The sequence below is a fragment of the Adiantum capillus-veneris genome, chromosome 26 (assembly GCF_014529385.1).
Source record: "Adiantum capillus-veneris isolate H3 chromosome 26, ASM1452938v2, whole genome shotgun sequence".
Classification (NCBI taxonomy): Eukaryota; Viridiplantae; Streptophyta; class Polypodiopsida; order Polypodiales; family Pteridaceae; genus Adiantum; species Adiantum capillus-veneris.
Window position 1 is genome coordinate 60,797,566 of NC_140956.1, and position 26,334 is coordinate 60,823,899.

The following is a 26,334-nucleotide window of genomic DNA, read 5'->3' on the forward strand; positions in this document are numbered from 1 at the left end:
TGTGTGTATGTGAGTGTTTGAATGTGCGTGCTCATGAGTGCGTAAATGCATGTGGGTGTGTGTTTATAGTATATGGGATTGTGTGTGTGTGTGTTTGCTAGAGTAGGTGTGTGTGTGTGTGTGTGTGTGTGTGTGTGTGTGTGTGTGTGTGTGTGTGTGTGTGTGTGTGTGTGTGTGTGTGTGTGTTTGCTAGAGTAGGTGTGTGGGAGAGCGTTTGTGTGTAAGTATCAAGAGTGTGTGTGTGGGAACGAGAGATAGAGAGTGATTTTATTATATATTTTTTATAATAATTTCATGCTAATTCGGCCGACCATAGAGAACGATGGAGAGATGGAATGAGTGAGGAGATCAAGAGCGAGTTGTGTGTGTGAGGGGGGGAGGGAGAGATGGGATGTGTGTGTGTGTGTGTGTGTGTGTGTGTGTGTGTTACGAGTGACATAGAGAGATAGAGTTATTGTCTACACTGGCTGTTGTATGGCGGGCATCGCTATCCGAGAGAGACAGAGAGAGGGAGAGCGAGCATGAAGTGGGGTGAGAGGGTGTGTGCGTAGAATGTAAGTGCGTGTGTGTGTGTGCTAAGAGCATAAGAGATGGTCTGTTGCGCTCGCATGGGCCTGAACCGAGAGCGAGAGAGAGATGATGGCGAGCGGGAGACCGAGACAGAGGGAAGGGGTGAGGGGGTTGTGTGAGTGTGTAGGGGTGTGTGGAAAAAGAGAGACAGAGAAAATTTTTGCATGTTCCCGCATGGCCTTGAACAAGGGGGAGAGATAGACTGCGCACCTGTTTCTTGGCGGCCGTCCCGCAGAAGGGCAGAATCTCCATCAAATGGAAGTGGACGTTTGTGCACATGCACCTGCGGTTGAAGGCTCACCAGCCACCATCGGCGGGCAGTTATGTACCCATATAATTTCATGTCAAGTATTCAAGTAAGTTTGAAACGAATGGAGGTTAGTAGTGTTATCTTATGCGATCATAAATCCAGCTACTTCGTTGCAGCCTGCTAAAAAAGCCAGCTACTTCCATGCAGCCTGCAAAGCAGAAAGCATACACTCATAAGCTTAATGGTAATTAAAAAGGATTGTAGCATTCCTATAGAATATTGCATTTACTTACTAATCCCAGACTTTGGCTAAAATCTTGGCAAGCTCCAATTGAGTGGAGAGGTAAATTTGTTGTCGTTTTGTGTCTTCCTCCTTGCGGATTCGAAGTAGACTCTCCTCTAGTGCATGCCTTGATGCCTCTAGCTCTCTCAATGTTGCATTGTGTTTATATTCCACATCGTGAAGTGTATCGCATAGCTTGTTCATGCCCTCACCCATTGTTCCATTCACAACTCCTAAGAGAGACCGCTTTCACTGCTTTGCCTTGCTACCACTAACTCCCTCTAACTCTGAGAAGTCCATGGAGCTTATAGGATTTTGTGATGTACTGGCACTCACTCCAGAATTTTTCCCCACTTCTTGTTCAAGCTCATTCAGGATTTCTTCATTTTCCTTTGCAGGCCCATCGTTGTCCAAACCCCCAACCAAGCCAGTACATCTCGGTGTCTTGCACCACATGACATCTAGGATGTCAAAGAACGACCACGTGCTTGGACTTGCACCTGTGGCAGACGATTTCAACTTCTCCTTTTTGTACATCTTCTTGAGGGGCCATGGGGGCGGCGTGGGCAATGTCCCATACATAGGAACATGTCTGACAACTGTTCCTCTAATGGGAGGATCCTGATACCGAGTCTAGGAAGGAGTAATTTTCGACCACAATTTATGGAAAGAAGTGATATGCAAGACAGCTGACTATGGACGGATGCGTAGATTGAATGCATCAAATTATCATGTAACTTAGGCAACTTTTGTTGAGGCACTCACACAACACGAGAAGCGATTGGGTTGGCCTTTGGTCGAATAGGAGGACGCTAGCCTGCCTGGGCATTCATTACGGGAAACATCTGTAGCATGTTCGATTACATTAAGCATTGAAAACCTAATTAGTAGAGCGCACAGTAGCTAGCATTCTTAATTTTTATTAAATAATGTAAAATAGGACTACGGTTGTGTAGCATTGTTGTTTTCATTGTCATTTACGAAACAACGATGAATGCTGACATGCTTGGTGAATGTGAAAAGCACTTAGTACAAACTGCAACGCATGAGAGGATTTAGCGAAGTATTTCTACTTAATTGACGACTCGAGAACTTGCATGCTTGCACAGGGTCAATGTATATAGCAGCAATGGACGCACAGTAGCTCGCATTAACGTACATAGTACTACAACAATGGGGTATACTCTCTTAATTGCGGGCAAAGAATATGAATAGTAAAACGCCCATCATACTAGTACCATTTTCATTAATAATTTGGTGATGCAACTACTTGTCCCGCCAATGGAAATTTCATGAGTTAAAGCCAACTAAAAAGTACCCTAGATTATTTGGCATCGATCATTCTCATTATATATCAAGGCCTTTTGGCTTCCAACTTCATTGTAGTATTATGAAAACCCTGAATTATACAAAACACTCAGCATGTATAGCACTTCCATCAACTTAATTTCTTCAATATTAAGGGCTACAGCAATGGACGTACATTTAAAAATAAAGCATATGAAGGGTCACTTTATATATCAACAATGGACGCACATTAGCTCGCATTTTTATATTTGTATCAATTAATGTGAAATAGTATACAGCAATGGACGTACAATAAAAAATTAAGCATAGGAATACCTTGAGTGAAAGCTTCCAAACTCGTTCAGGTGGAGGTACTGTAGCTAGTATTTTCGACAATATTTTGATGTAGGCCGCTTGGCGCAAAGCTGCAGAATATGCGCAATGAGCATGGCATGTATCATTGCAGTCATCAGAACGAGTGAGTGTAGGGTAGCTTACCTTATCAACTGAGTTGTTGCTGCCTTCTTGTATCGATAATGTAGTGCAACGCTACAGGTGTCGCTATAACTGGGCTCACCAAACCAATCTGATGCGCAGTGCCGTGCTAGGCTCCCTTAGCCTGGGGTGGCTGTAATAGCTCAGCGGTAGGTGTTGTAAGCTCCCATGTTAATGGGCAGTGCTTTGCAGCGAGGCCAAGGTACTCTTAATATACCGGCACGATGACGCAGTGGACATACGTAGGCTTACGCATGCAAACCATGCTAAAATTAGACGTTCACTGCTTGCAAACCATTTCAAACGGCTAGGGGAGAGGGTTGGTGTTCCGGTTCCTTCGGTGGAACCACGTTCAGGAGGCGGTACACTAACTTCCAAATTCATGGTAGGCCAGTGGGGAATCTTCAGCAAACCGGCGGCAGAAGGAGAGTGCATGTGCGCACCCTAAGAGAGACCGAGTCAAAAGGGATGAGGAAAGAGAGAGAAAAGGTGGGCGGTAGAGATGAGAGAGAGAGAGAGAGGCTGGTTGGTGGACCATGGAGAGTGGGTGATGGAGAGAGGCGGGGGGGGGAGTGGATGAGGGAATGAGAGAGTAGGGAAGCGGCCTGAATTGGTTGACAAACAAGAGGGAGAGAGAGGGGGCTTGGTGAGGATGAGAGAGAGAGAGAGAGAGAGAGAGAGAGAGAGGAATGTGAGAGTGTGAGTGTGTGTGAATAATGAACAAGAGAGAGGGAGACTCTTGTCCCTTTGTATGGTGGGCCTTGAGAGAGAGAAAAGTCGTTTTATGCACCCATTGGGCTTGGTGACACAGGAACAAGGGAGAGGGAGAGAGATAGTGGGTTGGCTAAGCCAAGCACGAGAGAGAGAGAGAGAGAGAGAGAGAGAGAGAGAGAGAGAGAGAGATCTCGTCCTTTGGTGATAATGGAGGAGTGTGGCCAAGGAGAGGTGGCCCACTGCATGCAAGCATGGAAGGGGTCGTGGTGCATGTAAAAACGGTTTTTTTAACATTTTTCCTTGTATTATGCTCCCTCCCTAATTTGGGATTGGTTCTTGCGGCCGCGGTTTTGAAAACCGGCCATCAGCGTGATGATCAAGATCGATGACATAGGACATAGAATGTTTGTCAGATTTGAGAGTGATAGATTTACTAGTGCTAGAGATAATTCATTCCGCAGGTTCATTCTTGAGGTGACATCTAGGAAGAATCTCGTTGCCCCATCCAAGTTGCCTCTGTGAGTATTGATATTATGCTAGTGCCAGATAGCTCTGCTACAGACGTTCTTCATTGTCATGACAACTCACTAATAGCCATAGGGTGCCAATGTATAATCTCAAGGGCATGGATTTCCTACTATTGCAAAGAGAGGTGATATGGACCTAGGGGCTACCATGTGCATATGTAGGTGTCCTTGACAATGACATGCTCTTTGAGAGCTTTTACATTGACCCCTAGGCCACCCTATGGCCCTAGAGCCATAGGCTACCCTCTATTGTGATGAGAGATTCTATGGCCCTAAGGCCACAAGGTGACAATGTATAAGCTCAAGAGCCATAGGTTTTCGTCTATTCCAACATTAGGAAGAGGATGGGGTTTAGGAGGGCCTCTTTATTTTCCATGAGCTTTGAGGCTACCCTCTATTGTGATGAGAGATTCTATGGCCCTAAGGCCACAAGGTGACAATGTATAAGCTCAAGAGCCATAGGTTTTCGACTATTCCAACATTAGGAAGAGGATGGGGTTTAGGAGGGCCTTTTTATTTTCCATGAGCTTATAGAGATGATTAACATTTTGACGAATAGGTGTACGCCATGTGTGCAAGAATGGTGGGTGTGTAAGAGTGGTCAAAGGATGCACTTTTCCCACAAAAAGGAGGTGGAAAATTTTATGATTTTTGGCCTTCCATAACTCATACAGATGATCTTTGATTTGAGCGGAGATCATAGACGTGCAATCTATGCGTCGAGCTCTTTCCATAGATATGCTACATGCTATGTTTTTACCCACTAGATTATAAATTCCATTTTGGGGGGAGACGTTGAATTCAAATAAACTAGTTGTTCTGTCTGTTTGAATTTAAAAGTTGTCCTTTGATTAATTTCTTAATACTAAAGGTTTGACTTCCTTAAACCGCCAAATAAAGAGGTCCTCCTAGACCCATTCTCTTGATACTGGTGAGAGATTCTATGGCCCTAGGGCCATAGGTATCATTGTGTCTATGTAGGTACCCTTGAATGGCCTAAATTCTCTTTGAGAGCTTTTACATTGACATGTAGGCCACCCTCTCTCCCTAGGTCCATAGTTTGTTCTATCTTCTCAAGAGAGATCCTATGGCTCTAGGGCCATATGGTGCCAATGTATAAGGGCCATAGGTTTCCCTCTGTTCCAATGAAAGATCTCATGGCCCTAAATGATCTTTGAAATCTTTTACATTGACATCTAAACCCACTTTGGCCCTAGGGTCATAGGATGCCCTATATATTAATGAGATACCCTATGTCCTTAGAACCATAGGGTGCTAATATATAAGCTCAAGGTCCATATGTTTACCTCTATTCCAATTAGAGATTCTATGGCCCTAGGGCCAGAGGGCTGCCTTGGTCTCCATGTAGGTACCTTTCAATGGCCAAAATTCTCTTTGAAAGCTTTTACATTGACACCTAGGACACCCTCTTGCCTTAGGTCCATAGGTTGACCTCTATTTTGATGTGAGATCCTATGGCCTTATGGTTATAGGGTGCCAATGTATAAGCTCAAGGTCCATAGTTTTCCCTCTATTGTACTGAGAGACTCCATGGCCCTTTGAAAGCTCTTACATTGAAACAGAGGGCAACCTATAATCCTATGGCCCTCTATTGTAATGAGAGACACTATGAAGATATTGTGTGCTCTTTGAAAGCTTTTACATTGACACCTACACCACACTCTCTCCTCTATTGTAATGAGATACCCCATGGCCCTTTGAAAGCTCTTACATTGAAACAGAGGGAAACCTATGATCCTATGGCCCTCTGTTGTAATGAGAGACATTGTGAAGCCATTGTGTGCTCTTTGAAAGCTTTTACATTGACACCTACACCACACTCTCACCCTAAAACCATATATTTTTGTTTATTCTGATGAAAGAACCTATGGCCTTAAGGCCATAGGGTGCCAATGTACAAGATCAAGGGCCATAGATTTCCCTCTATTCCAAGTAGAGATCCTATGGACCTAAGGCCATAAGTCTACCATGGTGTCCATGTAGTGGTCCTTGAATGGCATAAAAAATCTTTGAGCTCTTTACACTGATGAGACACTGATACCTAGCCCACCTCATGGCCTTAGGGCCATAGGCTTCCCTATATTTTGATGAGAGATCAAGGGCCATACATTATTGCCCTCTATTGTAATGAGAGAGATCCTATGGCCCTGGACCATAGGGTTTCCATGGCTCCCATATAGGTGTCCTTGAATGGCCTAAATGCTCTTTGAGAGCTTTTACATTGACACACAGACCACCCTATGGCCCTAGGTCTATAGGTTTCCCTTTATTTTGATGAGATATCCTATGGCCTTATGGCTATGGGTATAAATGCTCTTTGAGAGCTTTTACATTGACACCTAGGCCACCCACTTGCCCTAAGGCCATAGGTTTTTCTCTATTCTAATGAGAGATCCTATTTCCCTAGGACCACAATTTTCCAATGCATAAACTCAAGGGCCATAGGTTGTTGCATTTAAAGTGTGAGCTTTGTCCTAAAGTGTGAGTCAAGGAGAGGAGAGTGGATTTATCCCACATACTGTGGAGCAAAGCTGTAGAGTTACTTAAAGCTCATCTCTTGAATCACTAAACAACAACTTCATTTTGCACTACATGCTTGTCTATGGTGAGCTTGCGCTAAGCTAAGTCAATCCTCAAGATTGTGTTTATGAGTCCAAGCTAATCCTATCTTGGAACCTAATTCACTTGAGTGATAACCTTGCTTACACACACTCACACACTTGCACCATGTTTCTCTTTCATCCACCATATCTAGCACGATCCAATTCCTAACATTTGGTATGAGAGCCATGGTGTGCTAGCTAGGATTGTCATTATGCATTAGTGTGTGTTAATCATTAGCATCTCCATTAGATCAATTAGCATTGCATAATTGTTGTCACGGCCCATTAACAATTTCTAGTTAAGTTGCATATCTCACCAATTAAGCACTAATCTAGCTATGTGTGGGCATGTCCTTGGCACACCCAAGAGGCCACTACCCTCCATGGCTAGGTAGACTTGATTAGGGAGAGGATTAGCATCATTTGAATTGCATTTTAGATTGCCTTTTTTTGCATCATTTTCCTCTTCAATTAAGTTCATTAAACTCGTTTTCCCTTTGCATTGTTCACCTCATCTCGAAGCTCTCTCGCAAGTTTTCCATAGAGCCTACAAGCACTCAAATCCGAGCTCGAAAACCCCCTAAAAATTCATCCCCAATTTTGCCTAAAAATAGGTGTGTGTGTGTGTGTGTGTGAGTTTGTGTGGGAAAGGGCCTACCGACTTGAGCTTAAGATTCTCCTTTTTGGAGCTTTTCCACAAGCAAGTAAGTGGGCCTTGTTAGCTAGTGCACCACAAAAAGAGGCGTTGCCTTGTGGGGTCCGAGGCTCAAATCGGATTTGCCTAAATTTGGCAAGTTGGGCGGACCCGAAACGGCGTCTTAAATCAACCTTTTGTGGAGCTGGCGGATCCGCAAGGAGGGAGTCCCATTAACCCCAGCCGCCCACAGGCAAACTTGAGCTGAGCGGTGAACTGTAATTCAGTCCCTAGGCGGGTTCGCTGGGGGATATTCACGTGCAAAAAACGTTTTTGAAGCCCGATGCCGGCGCTCTGCCCTGTTGCCCGCACCTTGCCTGGCCTGCCCGACGTGCCCGAAAAGGCTTGCCTTGCCCACTGGCCCTAAGCACCGGGTCCCGTGACTGCCTCTTATGCCAAGCCCTCAAAGGCCACTAGCTCTTTAAGACCCCCTTCCCACGGCGAGCCTCAAGAGCATAAGCCTACCCCCCTCACAAGGGCGCATTCCCACCGGCCAGAAAATCCCTTGGTGGCCACTCAGAAGCACACCAATTCCTCAAGCCTCCGAGCACCCCAAAGAAGTTCAAAGCTTCCAAGATCAAGGTCTTGCTCCCACCAAGCTGTAGCAAAGACCCTGCCAAGCTTCAAGAGCTTTTCCAAGGCAAATAAACCCTAAATCTTTCAAAGCCTCAAAGGCATCAAAGAACCCCGACCAAAGGTGACTTTTGTGAAGAGGGGCTTCACCCCGATAGTGAAGAGGAGCTTCACAAAGTTCAAATGAATTCTCTCTCTATATCTCTCTCTCTCTTACAATGAACCCTTCAAATTATTGCAACCAAGCACAATTTTGCAAATTAAATTTTTCTATCATCAATTGTGCACCGTGTAAAGAGGTAGACACTGGCTAGGAGAGTCTCCTAAGCTAAGACCCCTCTGTTGTCACAAATGGGGGACAAGGGAATAGAGAAATTCAATGGGGAGGGATTTCACACTTGGCAAACAAAATTAAGAGGCTATCTTATGAAAAAATGTTTGTGGTCTGTCATTAGCACTACCCTCGAGCAACAAGCCGAACCCGATGGAGTGCACACTAGGGCATCTACACTCATAGCAAGTGCACAAATTTGGCCAAAGATGAACAAGCATTGGGAATTATCATCACTTCCTTGCATGATAACTATGTGCATTTCATAGATGAATGTAAGCATGCACATAAAGCTTGGGATGTCCTAGAAAGTAATTTTGGAGCTAGAGCCAAGAGAAGCAAAGTTAGTCTTGAGAGACAGCTTTACAAAGTGACTATGATTGAAGGGGAGGATATTGATAGCCTAGGGAACAGGCTTAAGAGCATTGTCACACAGCTCACTTACATCCAATTTGAAGTATCAGAAGATGACAAAGTGGCCATACTTTTAAGTGCACTTCCACCCTCTTATGACCACTTAGTCACAATTCTTGAAGAAAAAGAACCAGCACCACCATTCCAAGATGTCATCAACTTAGTCCAAGTAGAAGAAATAAAGCAAAGAGGTTCAATTAACCCATCAGGAGGAGTTTTCATCGCAACATCTTCAAGGGGAAGATATTCGCCATCAACATCGACAAACGGATGAAAGTGTTATGAATGTGGAAGAATGGGACACGTAGCAAAAGATTGCTACACAAACAAACCTTGCAAAAAATGTGGTAGGAAGGGACACCCTCCTTCTCGGTGCTACTCAAGTGGAGGCAGTAGCAGTGGAGAAAGCAGCATTAGTAGAAGCAACAGCAGACGCAACGAAGTCAAGAGACCTGACAGAGGATCATCTCACATAGTAGAAGACAAAAAGGACGAAGACGAAGGTAGCGTTTTGGAAGATCCATTTTGAAGATGCAGACTCTCTACTTGTAGGGAAGGACTTTTGCCTGTGTGGATACCATCTTAGCATCCTGTGTGGACATCACCATCCTTTGTGGTTTTTTTCTTGTGTGGATTCTTACCATTCTGTGTGGATATCACCATCCTTTGTGGACTTTATTTTCCTGTGTGGATATCACAATCCTATGTGGATTTTGTTAGCCTATGTGGATCACGCATCTTCAGTATCTTGTCTTAGTCCAAACCTCAAGGGGACGATTGTAAAGTGTGAGCTTTGTCCTAAAGTGTGAGTCAAGGAGAGGAGAGTGGATTTATCCCACATACTATGGAGCAAGGTTGTAGAACTACTTAAAGCTCATCTCTTGAATCAATAAACAACAACTTCATTTTGCACTACATGCTTGTCTATGGTGAGCTTGTGCTAAGCTAAGTCAATCCTCAAGATTGTGTTTATGAGTCCAAGCTAATCCTATTTTGGAAACTAATTCACTTGAGTGATAAACTTGCTTACACACACTCACACACTTGCACCATGTATCTCTTTCATCTACCATAGCTAGCATGATCCAATTCCTAACATTTCCCTCTATTCCAATTAGAGATCCTATGGACCTAGGGTTATATGGCTCACATGGTGCATATGTAAGAATCCTTAAATTGCTTAAATGCTCTTTGAGATATTTTCTATTAACATCAAGGCCACCCTGTAGCCGTAGGGCCATAGGTTTCCCTCTATTCTGATAAGACATCCTATGGCCCTATGGCCATAGGGTACCAATGGATAAGCTCAAGGGCCATATGTTGTTGCCCTATATTCCAATTAGAGTAGGTTCCCTTGAATGGACCAAAATCTCTTTGAGAGCTTTTACATTGACACCTAGGCCATCTTTTGGCCCTAGGACGATAAGTTTCCCTCTATTTTGATGAGATATGCTATGGCTCGAGGGCCATAGGGTGCAAATTTAGACGCTCCAGGGCCATAGGTTGCCCTCTATTTCGATTAAAGATCCTATGGCCCTAGGTCCATAGGATTGTCATGGTGCCCATGTAGATGCCCTTGAATGTCTTAAATGCTCTTGGATGGATTTTACATTGACACCCTATAACCCAAGTATATTAGGTGTCCACTATTCTACTTAGAGAAACCTATGACTCTAGGGCCATAGGGCTTCCATGGTGCCATGGGTCCCTAGTCTACTGAGAGAAACCTATGACTATAGGGCCATAGTGTTGTGTGGTGCCATGGTGCCCTCTATTGTAGTGAGAGATCATATGGCCATGGTGCCTATGTAGGTTCCCTTAAGTGGCCTAAATTCTGCTCTAGAGATTTTATAATGGCAAACTATGACCGTAAGGCCATAGTGTATCCAAGGTGTCTCTCTGTCCATGCAGGCATCCTTAGGCCGTAGGGTATGTTCATGATATCTATTATATTTTAATATAATAATTATTTTCTAAAATACAAATTATTATTTTTTAAATATACTCTGTATGCTATCAATTCTTTTCCTTTCCTCATATGTTCTTCTCCCTTTCCCACTCTATTATCTCACCTCATACTCGTCCTCATCCTCGTCCTTGTCCTCTATTATCTCACCTCGTACTTGTCCTTGTCCTCTATTATCTCACACCGTACTCGTCCTCTTACAACGTTACCCTCTACCCAATACAGGTATGCCATGGCCATGGATTTTTTTTTCTTGTTTTCCTTATTTTACAGTTTATTTTACTTGTTTTTGTGTTTAGAGAGAGGTGAATCTTATTCTAATTAGAACGTAATTAAAAAGTAATTAGAGTGTAATTTTTAATATAATTAAAAAAGACCAAGCTTAACAATGTTACCTGCAAGCATGCTTGAATTGAGATTCTGAATGGATGAGCACATGAGAGGAAGCTTGGTGAAGTGCAAGAGAGGAAGTCTAAGAGAGTAGCCTTGATTAAAAAAATTTGAAGAAATGTGCACACAGATAAAGAGAGATCTTTGCACCAAACCATGGACATAGATTTGTGCAAGCAGAAGAAAGAAGAATGGCAAGAAGAGCGGTTGTGGCGGAAACATAGTCCTCTCATATCTATGTGTTGGAGACAACGACGATGGTCGCATACAAATTTGTGCAAAGAGATACTCGTATCATGATTGGTCTATGTAAAGAGAGAATTGGCATGGCAACTCTATGTGTATGTAGGAGAGAGAGAGAGAGAGAGAGAGAGAGAGAGAGAGAGAGAGAGAGGCCTCTTGTCCAGGTTTTGTGTAAGAAAATGGGAGAGAGAAAGAGAGTGAGAGAGAGGAAAATACAACAAAAAGATGTGGCACAGAGAGAGAGAGAGAGAGAGAGAGAGAGAAGGTTAGGTTAAAATTCAAAATTCAAACTTGAATCTAGGGGCTATTCACATGCTTCGGGTTGTTGCAAGTGAAATTGTTAGAGTTCCAAATGCTTTCTCACAATGAGACGTAGCTCGTCGCATCCAAAAATTTGAGAGCTTTCTGACAAAAAGTCTTGTTTTTTTTTTTAATGGCACAATATTTTTTCAGTGTCCATATCTTGATACTACAAGTGGAACGATACCCATGAAGTGAATCTGGATCCCGGAGCCAAAATTTGCATAGTAAAAAAGTACACTAAAAATAGCCAAAATTGATAAATCTTGGCTCAAAAAAATTGTGCTATCTTTTTGCCTGATATCAATCAAGGGGCTTAAAAACCCATTATAGCAAAGTTTGGGATAGCCTTGAAGTTTTTTGATTTTTTTAAAATTATTGATAATTTTAAAATCTTGATCTACTAGGTTCTCATTTAGATATGAATGTGTGGCATGGAGATGCACTCAAACATGTTCTATAGATATATATTTATTGAAGAAAATATTCATCTCTTCAAAAACCATTTATGGGTATACACGCACATGCAATTATACTAGCGCACACATGTTCTTTAAATATGTGTACTCTTCATTTATGTCACTTGTTTTGCGACACAATCACACTTGCATATTCAAATGTGCAACTATTACGTGTCCCATATGTATTGGCAGGCTCTCAAAACACCTTCACACCTTAATGGATCCGAGCAGAATCATGCATTACGACAACAACATACAATTAAAGGATAAAATGTGTGCATTTTTGTGCATGCAACAAGAGCCCGCTGACCTAAGTCCATACGATCTCTCTTTGTGATACTTGACAAAGAGCACTTTGTCAGCCCTTCCTAGCCTCATATCAACCTTGGGTCATGGTTATGTGATGATCCATTTCACCTACATAGGACTATGGCCCTAAGTCCATAGGATGTATATAAACTCATCATGAAACACCTATATATAGCACCCTATGGCCCAAACTCCATTGAATGTATATATACTCATCATGAAAAACCTCTCTATAGCACCCTATGGCCCTAGGTCCATAGGGTCTATATATACTTATTATAAAACACCTACTTATAACATCTTATGGCCTTAAGTCCATGGGATGTATATATATATTCTTCATGAAACACCTACATATAACATCTTAAGCCTTAATTTCATAGGATGTATATATACTCATCCTGAAACACCTACATATAGCAGCCTATGGCCATAGGTTGTATACATACTCATAACAAAACAGTGCTTTTTTTTTTGAGCTTCTGATTTTGATATTTTGCAATGAAAACCAATTTTGGGATCTTTTCAACATTTAATTTGGAGCCTTTTGTAATGACACAAAAGAGTTAACAAAAAAAAAACATTATTCGTACGATACACACCACAAAACATGTATAAGTTTCAAAAATTCCTAGCTTTCAGCTTGAATATCTGCCAAGATATGAACAACAATGCATATATCTATAACGAGAGGGGATTCAAAAAAAACCTTCAAAGGGTGGAGAGAAGTAATTTTGTAGCTCATACATAAGAGATGACTCCTTTGATGCATAGCTCTAGACCACTTTGTTTTTCTACAGGCTCACCGCTATAAGGTGTATCTTGCGTGGTTGCCCCAATACAAATGCAAGGTCCATGGGAGTTAGTGGAAGCTAATGAGAATAACCATATGTTCTTTTGATTGAAGTCCAGGTATGTGCACATATACATAATACATGTGCTTACATGCTTGAAGGTTTTTTGCAACTCCTAAAGCAGGTCCTTTGGTGGACATTTTGAATCAGTAACATTTATCCTTGGGTCCAATTGCCAAAATTCTACCATGGTGAAATGTAATCAAGGAAGTGATTTCAAGAGATGAAACTCCAAACAAAAAGTACCTCATGTATAGGTGATTGCATTTGGAGGGATGGCCTCACTTTGCATCCACTAAAAACAACCATTTGGAAAGATTGGAGGGGTTGAATTTGGAGGGATTCCCTCACTTTGCATCAATAAATGAAAGCATGGACAAAGTTGTCATGTTGAAGCAGAGATGAGGAGAAAAGCTTGAAATAGAGAAAGTGAAAAAATGAGATGCCAAAGAGTGTATGTAAGCCGTACATACTCTGGAGGTCATTTGGAGGGCCTTCTAAGAAAATACAATTTTTTGCCTTCTCTCTCTAGAAAATTGGTGTGGTAAAAGAAAAGGTGTCCTCATCAACCATTAAAAAAGTGTACTTTGAAGTGAATTATTTTGATAGATTCATAACAACCGTAATGATTGATGGAATGTCCCTTTTCCGTTATATTGAATGCACCTCATATAGGAGGGAAGTTCTTCTCCATACGATGCATGCAGTAGGGAGTCTAAGGGCTAATGGTGTTCTACTCTTTGGCTTCTTGATTTTTTTGACTGTGTATTTATGGCTTCTTCATCCACCCCCTCAAACCTTCTCACTAAACGACATAAATATCATCTACACGTTGATTTGAATCTTGAATACGAGCCTTTATGCAAGCAAAGTAAAACAAACACAAAGGTAACACCCATCAAGAAAGAAAGACTCAGAGTAGAGGGATCAAAACACATAGATTCATGGACAAATGGCTCACTCTATCCTTTGAATCCTATGACCAATTCCTCCCCTGCATTTGCAAATCCCACTACTTTATTAACCTTTGCAAGTGACGGACAGAATGGTTTACTTGGCTACTGCAAAGCTCTAATTGGAAATCAAAAATTGAAAAAAGCATGGTTCACCATCAAGAAAATGAGATTCTACGACTTTCTAATTTGCATTATGAGGACCAAAAAACCCTTTTGCAGTGAAAACAAGAAATACAGATCTTGCCAAAAAAAGTGTGGAACTTATAAAGGAAAGATACAAGCTTAGGTGCTCGTGTGTGAAAGAAGAGACTACAAAATCTTGAAACCTTGAAGGTTGGCTCTGGCGGTCCAAGCATTGAGTTCAGGATTGTGAACCTTCCAATTTATTTCACCTATACATAGTTTTTTCTTATGCCTATTATATTTCTATGTTAGACATGCTATATATCCAAACAGAGAAAACATAGATCCAAAGGCCAATGTAGGAAAGCAGTTGAAGACTTTGATAACAAGTGGTCTTGCAAAGGATCTAATGCATGACAAAAGGTATAAGGTTCTGCAACAGGATACTGTTGACCATTTTATTATAAAGAGTGCAATGCCTTCCAGTGAAATACAGGGCACACGACTCCCTTGACGTGAGTAAGAGAGGGTACTCAACTATTCAGCAGTCTATCTCCTCCATTTTTGGGAAGAATGGAATAAAGTATTAACTTTCTATCAACAACAACAAGTGTCTGGAAAGAGAGACTTCAACTCAACCATGCACAAACTCACTTCATTGGATGTCCATTTCATATTGATGGTATTTATAGATCTTAAGGAACAATTGTTACTTAGAATGAGTACAACAATATCTTCATGGACCTCACTTTGTTGTTGCAAACTAGAATGGTTGAGTTCTATAATGTAACATTTGAAGAGATAGGTGTCGTTCTGCAGTTTGTTTTGAAGCTAGATGAGTGTGAGATTCTCAAAGAAAAGAATCTAGAATGAGTCACAATAACATCGATGAATAGGGATCTTTCAAAATTCCCGACTGATGATCCTTCATACTTCAGTGTTCAATCAGAAACAAACATATGCTGACTTGGTGCTTTTCTTATTTTCCATTTCCATCTTCTCTTTATCTTTGATGAGCCCTCTTGTGATTTAATTTTAGATTTATATTCACATTAAGATTTAACATTGAAGGTAAAGAAAGAAGACCATGACATTTTATTTAGGTGCTCCATCAAACCCCTATCCCTAATATCATTGAAAAACAAATGAATCAAGGAAAGGTGCCGGTTGTAAATGGGAGGGGATAATTTCAAGTCCAATGGAATCTTGGAGGTGACCTTAAAACACTTGAGTTTATGTATAATTGTGGAATGGGTGCTATGGTAAAGGTTCCATCCTTGTATTGCATGGAGCATGCAAAGATGATGGACCCAAAATGGTGGAGAAAGGCTCTTACTCGCCACAATGAGGATCCTAATTTCCACCCAGTTCTTGATATTCCATTTGTCAATGTTCATATTTGTACAATGCATGCTCTTTGCTGTATCTATACATTGGGTTTGCTTGGAAAATCAAGAACTCAAAAGAGCAGAAGGTCATGGTAGAGGCGCTTGAACTGGTTTTGTCAGAGATGTGTCTCCATGGGGGCAATGTGTAAACCATCTATTGGTGGGGTCAAGGCACGTCGCTTTTTATCAAAACAAACAGGCGTGAAAGATAAGAAGCTAGCCAAGCGTGGAAGGGTATCTCAGTCCACCTATGTCAGCAAAATTGAGTTTCAGCAATGGAAAATCTGCATATGGCAGTGAAGGACTAGGAACCCACAACTCACAATGCCAAGGGTGAAGTGTGGCATTCCATCGATGAGTTATTTTAGATGTGTGACAAAGATGAGTGGACACAAAATGATCTAAAAAAGCTTAAGGAGAACCTTCAACTATACTAAAGAAATCATCTAAGATAGCATGGATTGAAACTCAGATTACTCATTACATGGTATTGTTAAAGCACCCTTTTAAATGAAAAGGACTAAAAGGATGGTTAAAATTTATGACAACTTGTTTTATTTGTAGCACATCATTTTCAATCACTTACCATACTTCATTCAAAAGTATGGAAACCTAGGAATATGGAACATCCAAGGCTTGGAAAAGTCTCATTACATGGCCAAGAATGCATATTTCAGACACACACAACATGGTGGCTATTGAGATAAGGCAAACAATTTGAAAGAGTTGTTTCAGTGGTTTTATTGCAGAATCCTTCACCAGATGCAACAAAAACATGTATTGGATTGTTTGGCAATAGCACAAGCAATTAGGCATTTGCAACAAAAGAAAAGGAAATGAGTAGAGGCATTCAAAAACTCTAGTGCTCGTGAAGGCCTGAGAAAGTGGAGAGAGACATGAAATATGTTAACTATAGGTGGATCAAGAGAGTTTGATTTTAGGTCACAACATGTACAAGAGATGCCTAATGATATAATAAATACAGTACAAGTCACAAGTCTCTCAACTTGATGGCAGATAGTGGATATCTTTTCGCACATTACCCTTGTATCGAATCATTAATGTTTGCTCTAAATTAAGAGTTCATTTGGGTTTTGTTTTCCTAAAGTTAGTGCCATTGCTGTGTATGTGTAATAATAAGCTGCACGACCACCAGTGTACCATCGATAGTATCCAAAACCTTTTGTAGCAAAAACTTTGTCAACGAGGATAACTTTGTCTACATTTTGTGGTAGCATTGCTCCACCTAGGTAGCGTGAGCATCTTGAGGGAAAATGTTGCAGTAATTCCCTCTTGGTACATTCCATAGTGAAAGACTAGTATGGGTGCCTAACGGAGTCTAGCAAGGTATTGTCCTAGTGCTGCATCCCTTCCACGATACTCTCTTGTCCGACAATGAAGAAAGTCATCCTTTTCAGTAATCCATGACTGTACACAAATGGATGAATTAGAGAAAGACAGTGACATTGAGTTTTTTTTTTTTTTTTTTTTTGGGGTGGGGGGGGGGGGAGTCCTACCACGAAGCTCTCATCTTGCATATATAAGTCATCCTTCCATAGGTCTATTGACCTCGTGGACCCTTGTGTGGGACGCGTAAACCAGTCCTCTACTTTTTGAGTACTGGTTGATGGCCTGAGGTTGTTTCTGATAGCCTGGAAGGTAGCCTCATTTGGGAGTGTTTCTCTATAATTTTATGCCCTATCAAAGAAGAGTTTGAGGCACTCCATTGGGTTACTGGAGGTTTCCATTGCCTCATCATCACTGTTGTCATCAGATACAAATCCACTCCTCCCCTCTTGAAATTTGGAGATGGTGGCAAGTGCAAAGTCCTCCCTTAAAGAAACTATACTTTGAATGGCATGGAGGAAAATGTATGATCTCTCACCAAATTTGAACTCTGGAAATTCAGGTAGCATCAATGTGGCTTGCTTCTCATTAAAGCCAGACATATCTAAAGGTAGTTTGATTTCAGATGTTTTAACTAAGTGTATTTTGCTTCATTCCACCTCTTTATCCTCTACCTCAACATTAATATCCTCCTCAATCTCGGGCACCTCATTGGACTCCATGTCCTCATCATATTGTTCATTGGGTGGTAGATTCTCCTCCTCCATTACCTTCGAAGGATCCTTCAAGAGACTAGCTTCAGCAATATACCATAGACACACCAACATTTGACTTTTCTATTAAATACTATAACACATTTCTCAAAAATTGCAAGCTGTTGATCTCTGTGTGTGTGTGTGTGTGTGTGTGTGTGTGTGTGTGTGTGTGTGTGTGTGTGTGTGTGTGTGTGTGTGTGTGTGTGTGTGTGTGTGTGTGTGTGTGTGTGTGTGAGACATATTGGTCTCATACGTTAGGTTGGCATTTTTAAGAGGTTAATAGAGCATCTCCAAAAATTTGAGTGCCTACAACCCATTTTGTGTTCTACGGCATGCAAAGGACAATCAACGGACTAATAATACACATACGCACACCATAAGACACGGTCAAAGTATCATCTCTCTCTCTCTCTCTCTCTCTCTCTCTCTCTCTCTCTATATATATATATATATATATATATATATATATATATATATATATATATTGACATCAAAATCGCACGTAGAAGAAATAAACAATAGTAAGTGATTAATCACGCGATGTAGGACGTAAATGAATGCTCACAGGTTTTATGACAATAACAATTTTATGAAAATTTCTATTACAAACTGTACATTTTTGTTACCTTTTCCTGGGCTTGGCATGGCAACCTTCGAGAGATGAAAACCTCACTAGTACCTTGGGCACACTTCAAGCCTTCACTCTCTACTGTCTTGCAACATTTTTGTATGTGTGTGTGTGTGTATGTGCCTACCTCTCCATTTGTGCCTCTCTGTGTGTGTACAACCTCTACCTAAGTGTATCTCTCTCTCTCTCTCTCTCTCTCTCTCTCTCTCTCTCTCTCTCTCTCCCTCCAAAAGCATTCATATTACCATTGCCACCATGCACGGTAAATAACAACTACATGCTTTACACGTGTCATAAAGCTAAATGTAACTAGTGGGCATTTATTGCACTCTATAATTTTAATAGAGAGGTCATTTCACACTTTATGGGTTGTACCACATTTGTTGGCATGCTTATTGTAGCACCTTAGAGAGAGAGAGAGAGAGAGAGAGGGAAAGTGAGACAAACAAAAACCATAGATCAATAGAGCATTGCACAAGGTGACAACGGTGAGGGTCTTACTATCCTACAAAGAAAACCAAATTCTACATATACCTACATGTATGAGAGAGAGACATAGAGAGGGAAGTAGATCAAGGGCAAGGAAAGGGAAGAGAGAGAGAGAGAGAGAGAGAGAGAGAGAGAGAGAGAGAGAGAGAGAGAGAGTAAAGTTGTTTGTGTGTAAGTGCTAAAGAAGAAATGGTATGTTATTGGAACTACTTCATAATGCAAAATGACCATTGCCTATGATTTTTTCTAGTCTATGATTTTTGTCTAGTTTGCACAATGGCACACAAAGACGATTCTATTTTTACCAAGATGTCATATGCGCTCCATAATACCACTTTCTCACATAGAGATAGATAGATATGGGAATGATATGAGGGAGCAGAAATAGAGTCAGGGTAGAGAAAGGAATAAATAGAGAGAGAGAGAGAGAGAGTTTTTGTACATGTGTGTAATAAAGAAGAAATGAAATGTTATATTAGTCCAAAATGATATATGACAATGACTTGGACTAGTGTGCACAATGGCGGGTGGATATCAATCTATCAATCGTAAAATCGCACCCACGTGCCATAATACCACTTCCTCAGAGAGAGAGAGAGAGAGAGAGAGAGAGAGAGAGAGAGAGAGAGAGAGAGAGAGAGAGAGAGAGAGAGAGAGAAACACAGAAAGAGGCTATTGGCTTACAAGTAGATGGCAAGAACAAAGGCAACTATGAGAAAGGCAGAAAAAGGTCCAGATTTGGCTGCTAAGCATGCTAGAGCAGGAGGAAAATCTTATAGTAAAAAGAAGAGACCAAGAAAGACCATGAAAATCTTGAAATCTTGAAGGATGAAGAGGCTACAAATACACATCAAGTTATTCAAGGAAATCAAGAAAGCTCAGAAATGTATTGAGCTTCTTGTACCAAAGCTTCAATTCCAAAAACTACTCATGTCAATATGTGAGGAAGCATGTTTTGGCACCATGACATGGAAATCTGTTGCACTACTGGCACTACAAGAGGCAGTAGAAGAGTTTTTGCTAGAATATATCAATTATATTACAATTGTTGCAGCACAAGCACACAGGGTAATGATTATGGACAAGGACATTGAAACTTTGAAAAGAGTAAGGTGGAGATAGGATAAACTGCTCCAGCCCAATGAATTTATAGACAATAAAATGAAGCAAATTTTGCTTATTCCTCCATCAAGGCCATAGGTAGAGGTTAAGATTGTAGAAGTCACCCACGATGTGAATACCAGAGCCAGAGCTGAGCAAGAAAACCGGCGTGCAGAGGGGATGAATAAAGTAAAAGAGAAGGAAAAAGAAGCAAATGCTATAGAAGAAGAGATTAACATCTACCACATTGTTACACACGGAATCGATGTTAGCAACAACAAAATTTTATCATCTATGGAGGAAGGATTAATAGTAGATATACAGCTAGAAGATGGTATAAGAAGACTTGCATTAAATTCTATGGATATCAATATATTGTAGGATCTAGATGCTCAAATCACTGATTCAATTATCTATATTTTCCTAACGTAAGATGATTTCACCAGCTTCAACATATTTTTTCCAGCCTTGAGGCTAGAAACTAACGACTAGAAACAATCTTGTAGTTTGATCAAGAGCTAGCTACCTACACAAATTCATGCAAAAATATATATCTTGGATTCCCAGATTTGTGTCTTTCTCAGAATGAAAAACACCCCTTTCGACACATTCGAGAAGTGGCTTGCCCATTGTTCAATGATGCAAGTAACAACCATAATTTTCCCATAATTTGAGTCTCGTTTGCATTGAACTTGACAAGCCAGCTGGTCTGAACTCTAAACTCAATTCGAGGAACGCACCCAAAATTAAGACTGTGAGTATGGAGAATTAGAAATTGATTTTATTTTGGATGAAGTATGGAGACAATTATTGTGTTGGGTTCATACCAACTTTTCCTGCTTGCAGATGCGTCAAAAGACTGTTGCACGCATATGGAAGGCTATGCGGAAATCTAGAGCTGTACATGTCAAAATGTAAGGAAATCACGGTGCCTATATAGACGGATGCCAACTCGTGTGGATGGAGGTGCCATGTTGAGTATATACTACAGAGCTCTTTTGCACTAAAGCCATTCATGTCAAAGGTATGCATTTTTCAGAGCATTACTATAACATGGCAATTGTTTGGAAAAAAATGTGTCTCGGTTCGTTTTTGTTTTCATTTTGTCTTTTGCAGAGTGCATTGGGAAAGTACATTGTATAGTATTTGCACCAATAATGTGCCACCCTAATCAAGCATCTGCTTTCAGTTTCACATCCTATGAGCATGGGTGGAAAATAGACCCTATTGGATTATCACATTGTAGAGTTAACAATGACTGATGAGGGACAACAGTAAACAGATAGGGTTAGGTGATAAAGGACAGAAGCAAGAGGAGGGAGAAACTTTTGAGAAGAGAAATTTGCAGAGGGAGATTTTGACAAGGAGAAAATTCTAGATCATGGGAAGCCCACACAGAAGCAAGATCACACAGATCGAGGGGTTGAGGAAGAAATAAAGGTTGAAACTCCCTCTGCACTTGTCAGAAGAAGGAGATTATGCAGAGGGAGGGGCTGAGAAAGAACAACCTAACCCTCAAGCAGAGCACACCTCTCCCACAATTCCACCTGTTGAGCTTGAAAATCAAGATTCATTTATGCCTGACACACAAACAAATCATAGCACATTAGAAGCTAATTCAGGTGTAATGGAGCCCTCAACATTGGAGACATAAGAGTCTCAAACAATAGAAGAACAAGGGACTAGTGAGAACAAGCTCGAGGTTGTCAACACTAGACAAGACAACCTCCATGGTAGGCAAACCCAGTATGGACCTTTGCTAGACATTGACATGATTGTTCCCGTAATAACCAATGTAAAAGAATATGAAATTCAACCTATTGTCTAACTACTTATTTGTTTTAAAAAATGTTTGTAGAGACTAACTATTTTGGGCGTCAACGGATTGTTTTTTTTTCAGGAGCCATATGATCCCAACGCAGAACTTGTCAACCTGCACAGCTCCAGAATAGGAACTTGTAGAGCCATTGTGCATCCCAGAACCACGGAGCTTATACAGTTTCTACTTCCAAGGTTTCGGGTTGCGATATGGTCCTCTATGCAGCAGAGAAACCTCAATCTCCTTGTAAATACGGTTTGAGCCATAGCGAGTATTGAACGTTTGCAATTTGATTTTTTGTATTCACACAGAAGGAGTGTGTTTTCATTGACGGACACTACCACCTTACCAAACCAAATATATTCCTATACTATAAACCTTTTTATCGAAAAATCCATGTCCCATATGATGATATCAACACTTTGTTGATAGGTGACACACCCCATAAGGGCTTGCTAAATCCACCGAGCACCACTCTCTCCCCACCCTCATTTGAAGATCATGAGCATGATTTTTATTTATAGGACATTTTGATCCCTTATCTCCAGAATTTTTATTTCAGTCCATTGACTGATTCAAAATTTGTACTTACAAATACTCATCGAAATGCTAACTATATACATTAATATGATTCTTTGTACTTCTCAATGTGGCCCCATGCAAATGTGTGTGTGTGTGTGTGTGTGTGTGTGTGTGTGTGTGTGTGTGTGTGTGTGTGTGTGTGTGTGAGAGAGAGAGAGAGAGAGAGAGAGAGAGAGAGAGAGAGAGAGAGAGAGAGAGATATTAGACATCAAACTCTGCATATGTTGTTCAAAATATACAGTAATCACACTTCCACCTCACGAAGGGAGAGAGGTAGCAAGACAGTTTCATCTTACAATTGAAATAAAGATATAACCAAATGGTGGGATATTAGACATCAAACTCTGCATATGTTGTTCAAAATATACAGTAATCACACTTCCACCTCACGAAGGGAGAGAGGTAGCAAGACAGATTCATCTTACAATTGAAATAAAGATATAACCAAATGGTGGGAATCATCTCACAACTGAAAATAAAAGATTTAAATTGAAAGAAACATTGGAATGGAAGTCATGAATATAGATTTCAAGTAAAGAAGAAGTTACGTCCAATGGAATTCATCCAAGCTACATTGGCACCATATGGACTCAACCCGTCAGTTTTCTACAGACAATATCTTTTTCCCTTTGTTGCAGTACTTTGCGTCCACCTATTAAGAAATAGAATTGCAAGGGCTTGTTCTCCACGGTCTCATCCATTATGTCATGTCGAACTTGCAGAAGGTTGCATTGCTCTCTTATTGTGACCACTGTCACAAGGTTGAGCTCTTTGTCAAATACCTCCACATCTATGACACCATTGTTCTCCAAGCCTACCGATGCTTGATCAATAGGAATAAACTTAGAGAAGCCTGCATTAATTGAGAGCATTGGTACCAAAAGGAGATGAGAAGGGACTATGTGACGATCATGTACTTGGCCACCAAAGTGTCCAATGTGACCTTGCAATGTATGTCGTCCAGCTCTTTAACATACCACCCTCTATCAAGAAGCTTGTCAAAAAAGCAAGCGTCTAGAGATTTACATAGCAGCATTGTCTTTGCAACGTGTATGTGACAAGTGTGAAATAGTTTCACAACTAAACTTATAGGACAAAAATTAGCAATCTTTACAAATTTAGTCGGCACAAAATTTTGTAGGGACCTTTGAACATCCCTAAACAACTTAGTTTTGTGAGCTTCACATGCTGTGGTGTCCAAGACCGACCAGTCAATACATCTCCAATTGGTAGGGAGAGGGAGTTTAATTAGGGTACCTTTTTTATTTTTTTGGTTGAGCTGGTAGAAATTCTCGTAGAAGAAAACTCCCTCATCTGCAAGACTCTTGCTAGTTCTTCCATCATACTATAAAACACCAATGTCAGCGTGGATTACAGAGGTGAGACCTATGATACACTCCACTGGCTCCCATTCCTCATATGATGAAGGATAGGCATCTGCAATTGCAACAAAAAAAAGTAAACGACCACCTAGTCTAACAATTGAATAGAATTTAGGACTACTTGATCTACCTCTATTAATATTGTTCTACCTCTTCAAAAAGAAAAAAGAAATTAAGAGAACAATAAGGTCTGAAAGAAAGAATAGAGATGGAAGGCTATGAACATAGATGGAAGGCTATGAACACACTTACAATTGCCTCGTGGATGATCAGCCAATGAGACATCTCCACCATTAGCAATCACATCGGAGTGATTGTAGACATGATGAACCAAAACTTCCTTAACGGTTTTCTTGCCCACCTCCACTTTGAAATATAGCACTTGTGCTTTCCAATACTGAGAAAAATAGAATTTTTTGTTGAGAATCTTTTCCTCCTTCTTGGTTTCATAAGAACCCAAGAACCTTTGTATATTGTCTGTTGATTCCATTAACTATCTATATTGATGGAGTTTGAGATAGTGATAGAGCTTATGGTGCTACATGGCCTCCTTGGGAGACTAATGGTGAGGTTGGCTGGGGAAAGAGGACAACAACCCCTAGAGATATTAGAGCGGGAAGAAGAACAAGAAGAAACCATGGCTCTTTCTAAGTGGTAGAAGAAAGTTTGAACTTGTTTGCAATGGAGGGAATTTCAGTTTTGAACGCTTGGCTAATGGAGCAAGAGCTTTTGGTGGTGGGAGTATGATACATTATCGTAGCTGTCTTTCAGTACCTTAACTACTTTCAGACCTTGGGCCCACATATGGATACCATAAATGCCTTAAAAGCGAGGTTTTACCTCATGATTCTTCTCTTTTTTTTGCATTTTCTAATTTATTCCTTCCCATTTCTACGTTACGTTGGCTTTTTGTTCATTGGATGCACCTCCTTTTTTCTCTCCTGAATAAGGCCCTCCAAATGACCTCCACAATTCCCTAATGACACACACACACACACACACACACACACACACACACACACACACACACACACACACACAGAGTGTGGAAAAGAATATAGTTCCAAAGAGTTAATGTATTCATAACAAACATACTAAATGGATACTCAATATCCATACTTTAAGGAATGTACAATCATAATCATTATGATTCCTTCAAGTCTTCTTGTTATAACATGTCTCAAAATACGTGCATTTGTAAAAATAAATAACTATGTACTATACTCTCCATGATAAATTTATACATAACAATGTTTTATACTATACATTATATTACTTTATTTAGAACTTGAATAAATATTTAATTCAATCTAAATATTGTTTTCTTGCTATATAATTCATAAATATATAGCAAAACATTATATTATAAGTTAAATTAGTTTATACATATATATTATAGTATTTAATATAGACATAGCCCTCTATTATCTAAAAAATACTATATATTATATTATATATTTATTTATTTACTTACTTATATATATATATATATATATATATAATTTTATTATTATTTTTTTCCGGCATATGCAAACAACATGTACAACTCCTATCATCCACTCCTCCAAATCCTCCTCGTTGATGAGAATTGGATTGTAGCTTCCTTTTGTCATCGCCTTTTTGAAAAAAAAAACGCCTTTCTTGATCAAATCAACGAGTAATCAGATGCTTCTCAGTGGGGGCAGCAAAAGGGGGACGTTGAGATGGAAAAGCTCAACATGTGCTACTCCTAGATGACTATCACCAATGGTCACTAGCGTGCCTTGGTGGATACACACATTTTTGTCACTGATACTACAGTTGGTGAGCTCTATCTACTTGGACTACCTACCTACGAACAAGCTTTTGATATCATTCTAACTTCCTTAGAAGATGACTTTATTCGTTATTTGGATGATGTTGATTCTTCAAGTGCTGCCTGGATAGAGTTAGAGAAGCTTTTCGGTGCCAAAGTTAAGTATTTCAAAATGAATTTAAAAATGAAATTATATTCTATTCGCATGCGTGAAGATGAAAGAGCATTAATAGCTAATAGATTGAAGAGCATCAAAACTCAACTAGTTTATGTTGAAGCCCCTGTGCCAGCTGAAGATCTTATAGCCGTTTTTCTGAATAGCCTCCCTGCAGAATTTTGTCAAATTGTCACTATTTTAAAGGAGAAGGATCCTCTGCCTTCTTTGGATGGTATTGTTAGCTCATTGCAAGAAGAAGAGAAACGAGTACCACAAATCAGCTCTTTCGTACCAACTGCATATGTAGCCCGTGGTTGCACTTCAACTGCCAATTCCACCAGGTCTACTACCAGCAGTAGACCTTGTGCTATATGTGGACGCAGAAATCATCAAACCAAGGATTGTTTCAACAAAAATCCTTTCACCCATTGTGGAAAGACTAATTGTTCGTCGGACAAATGGTTTAAGAAGAACAAGCAACAGATCAATATGGTTGAAGATGATGAAGATGATGCAGCACTAATGCT

At 40.4% G+C, this 26,334-nt stretch overlaps 1 pseudogene; it reads right to left on the reverse strand.

Moving 5' to 3' along the window:
- Positions 1 to 1,112: 1,112 nt before the first annotated feature.
- On the reverse strand, positions 1,113 to 1,640 carry LOC147423541 (uncharacterized; annotated as a pseudogene).
- Between the last annotated feature and the right edge of the window lie 24,694 nt (positions 1,641 to 26,334).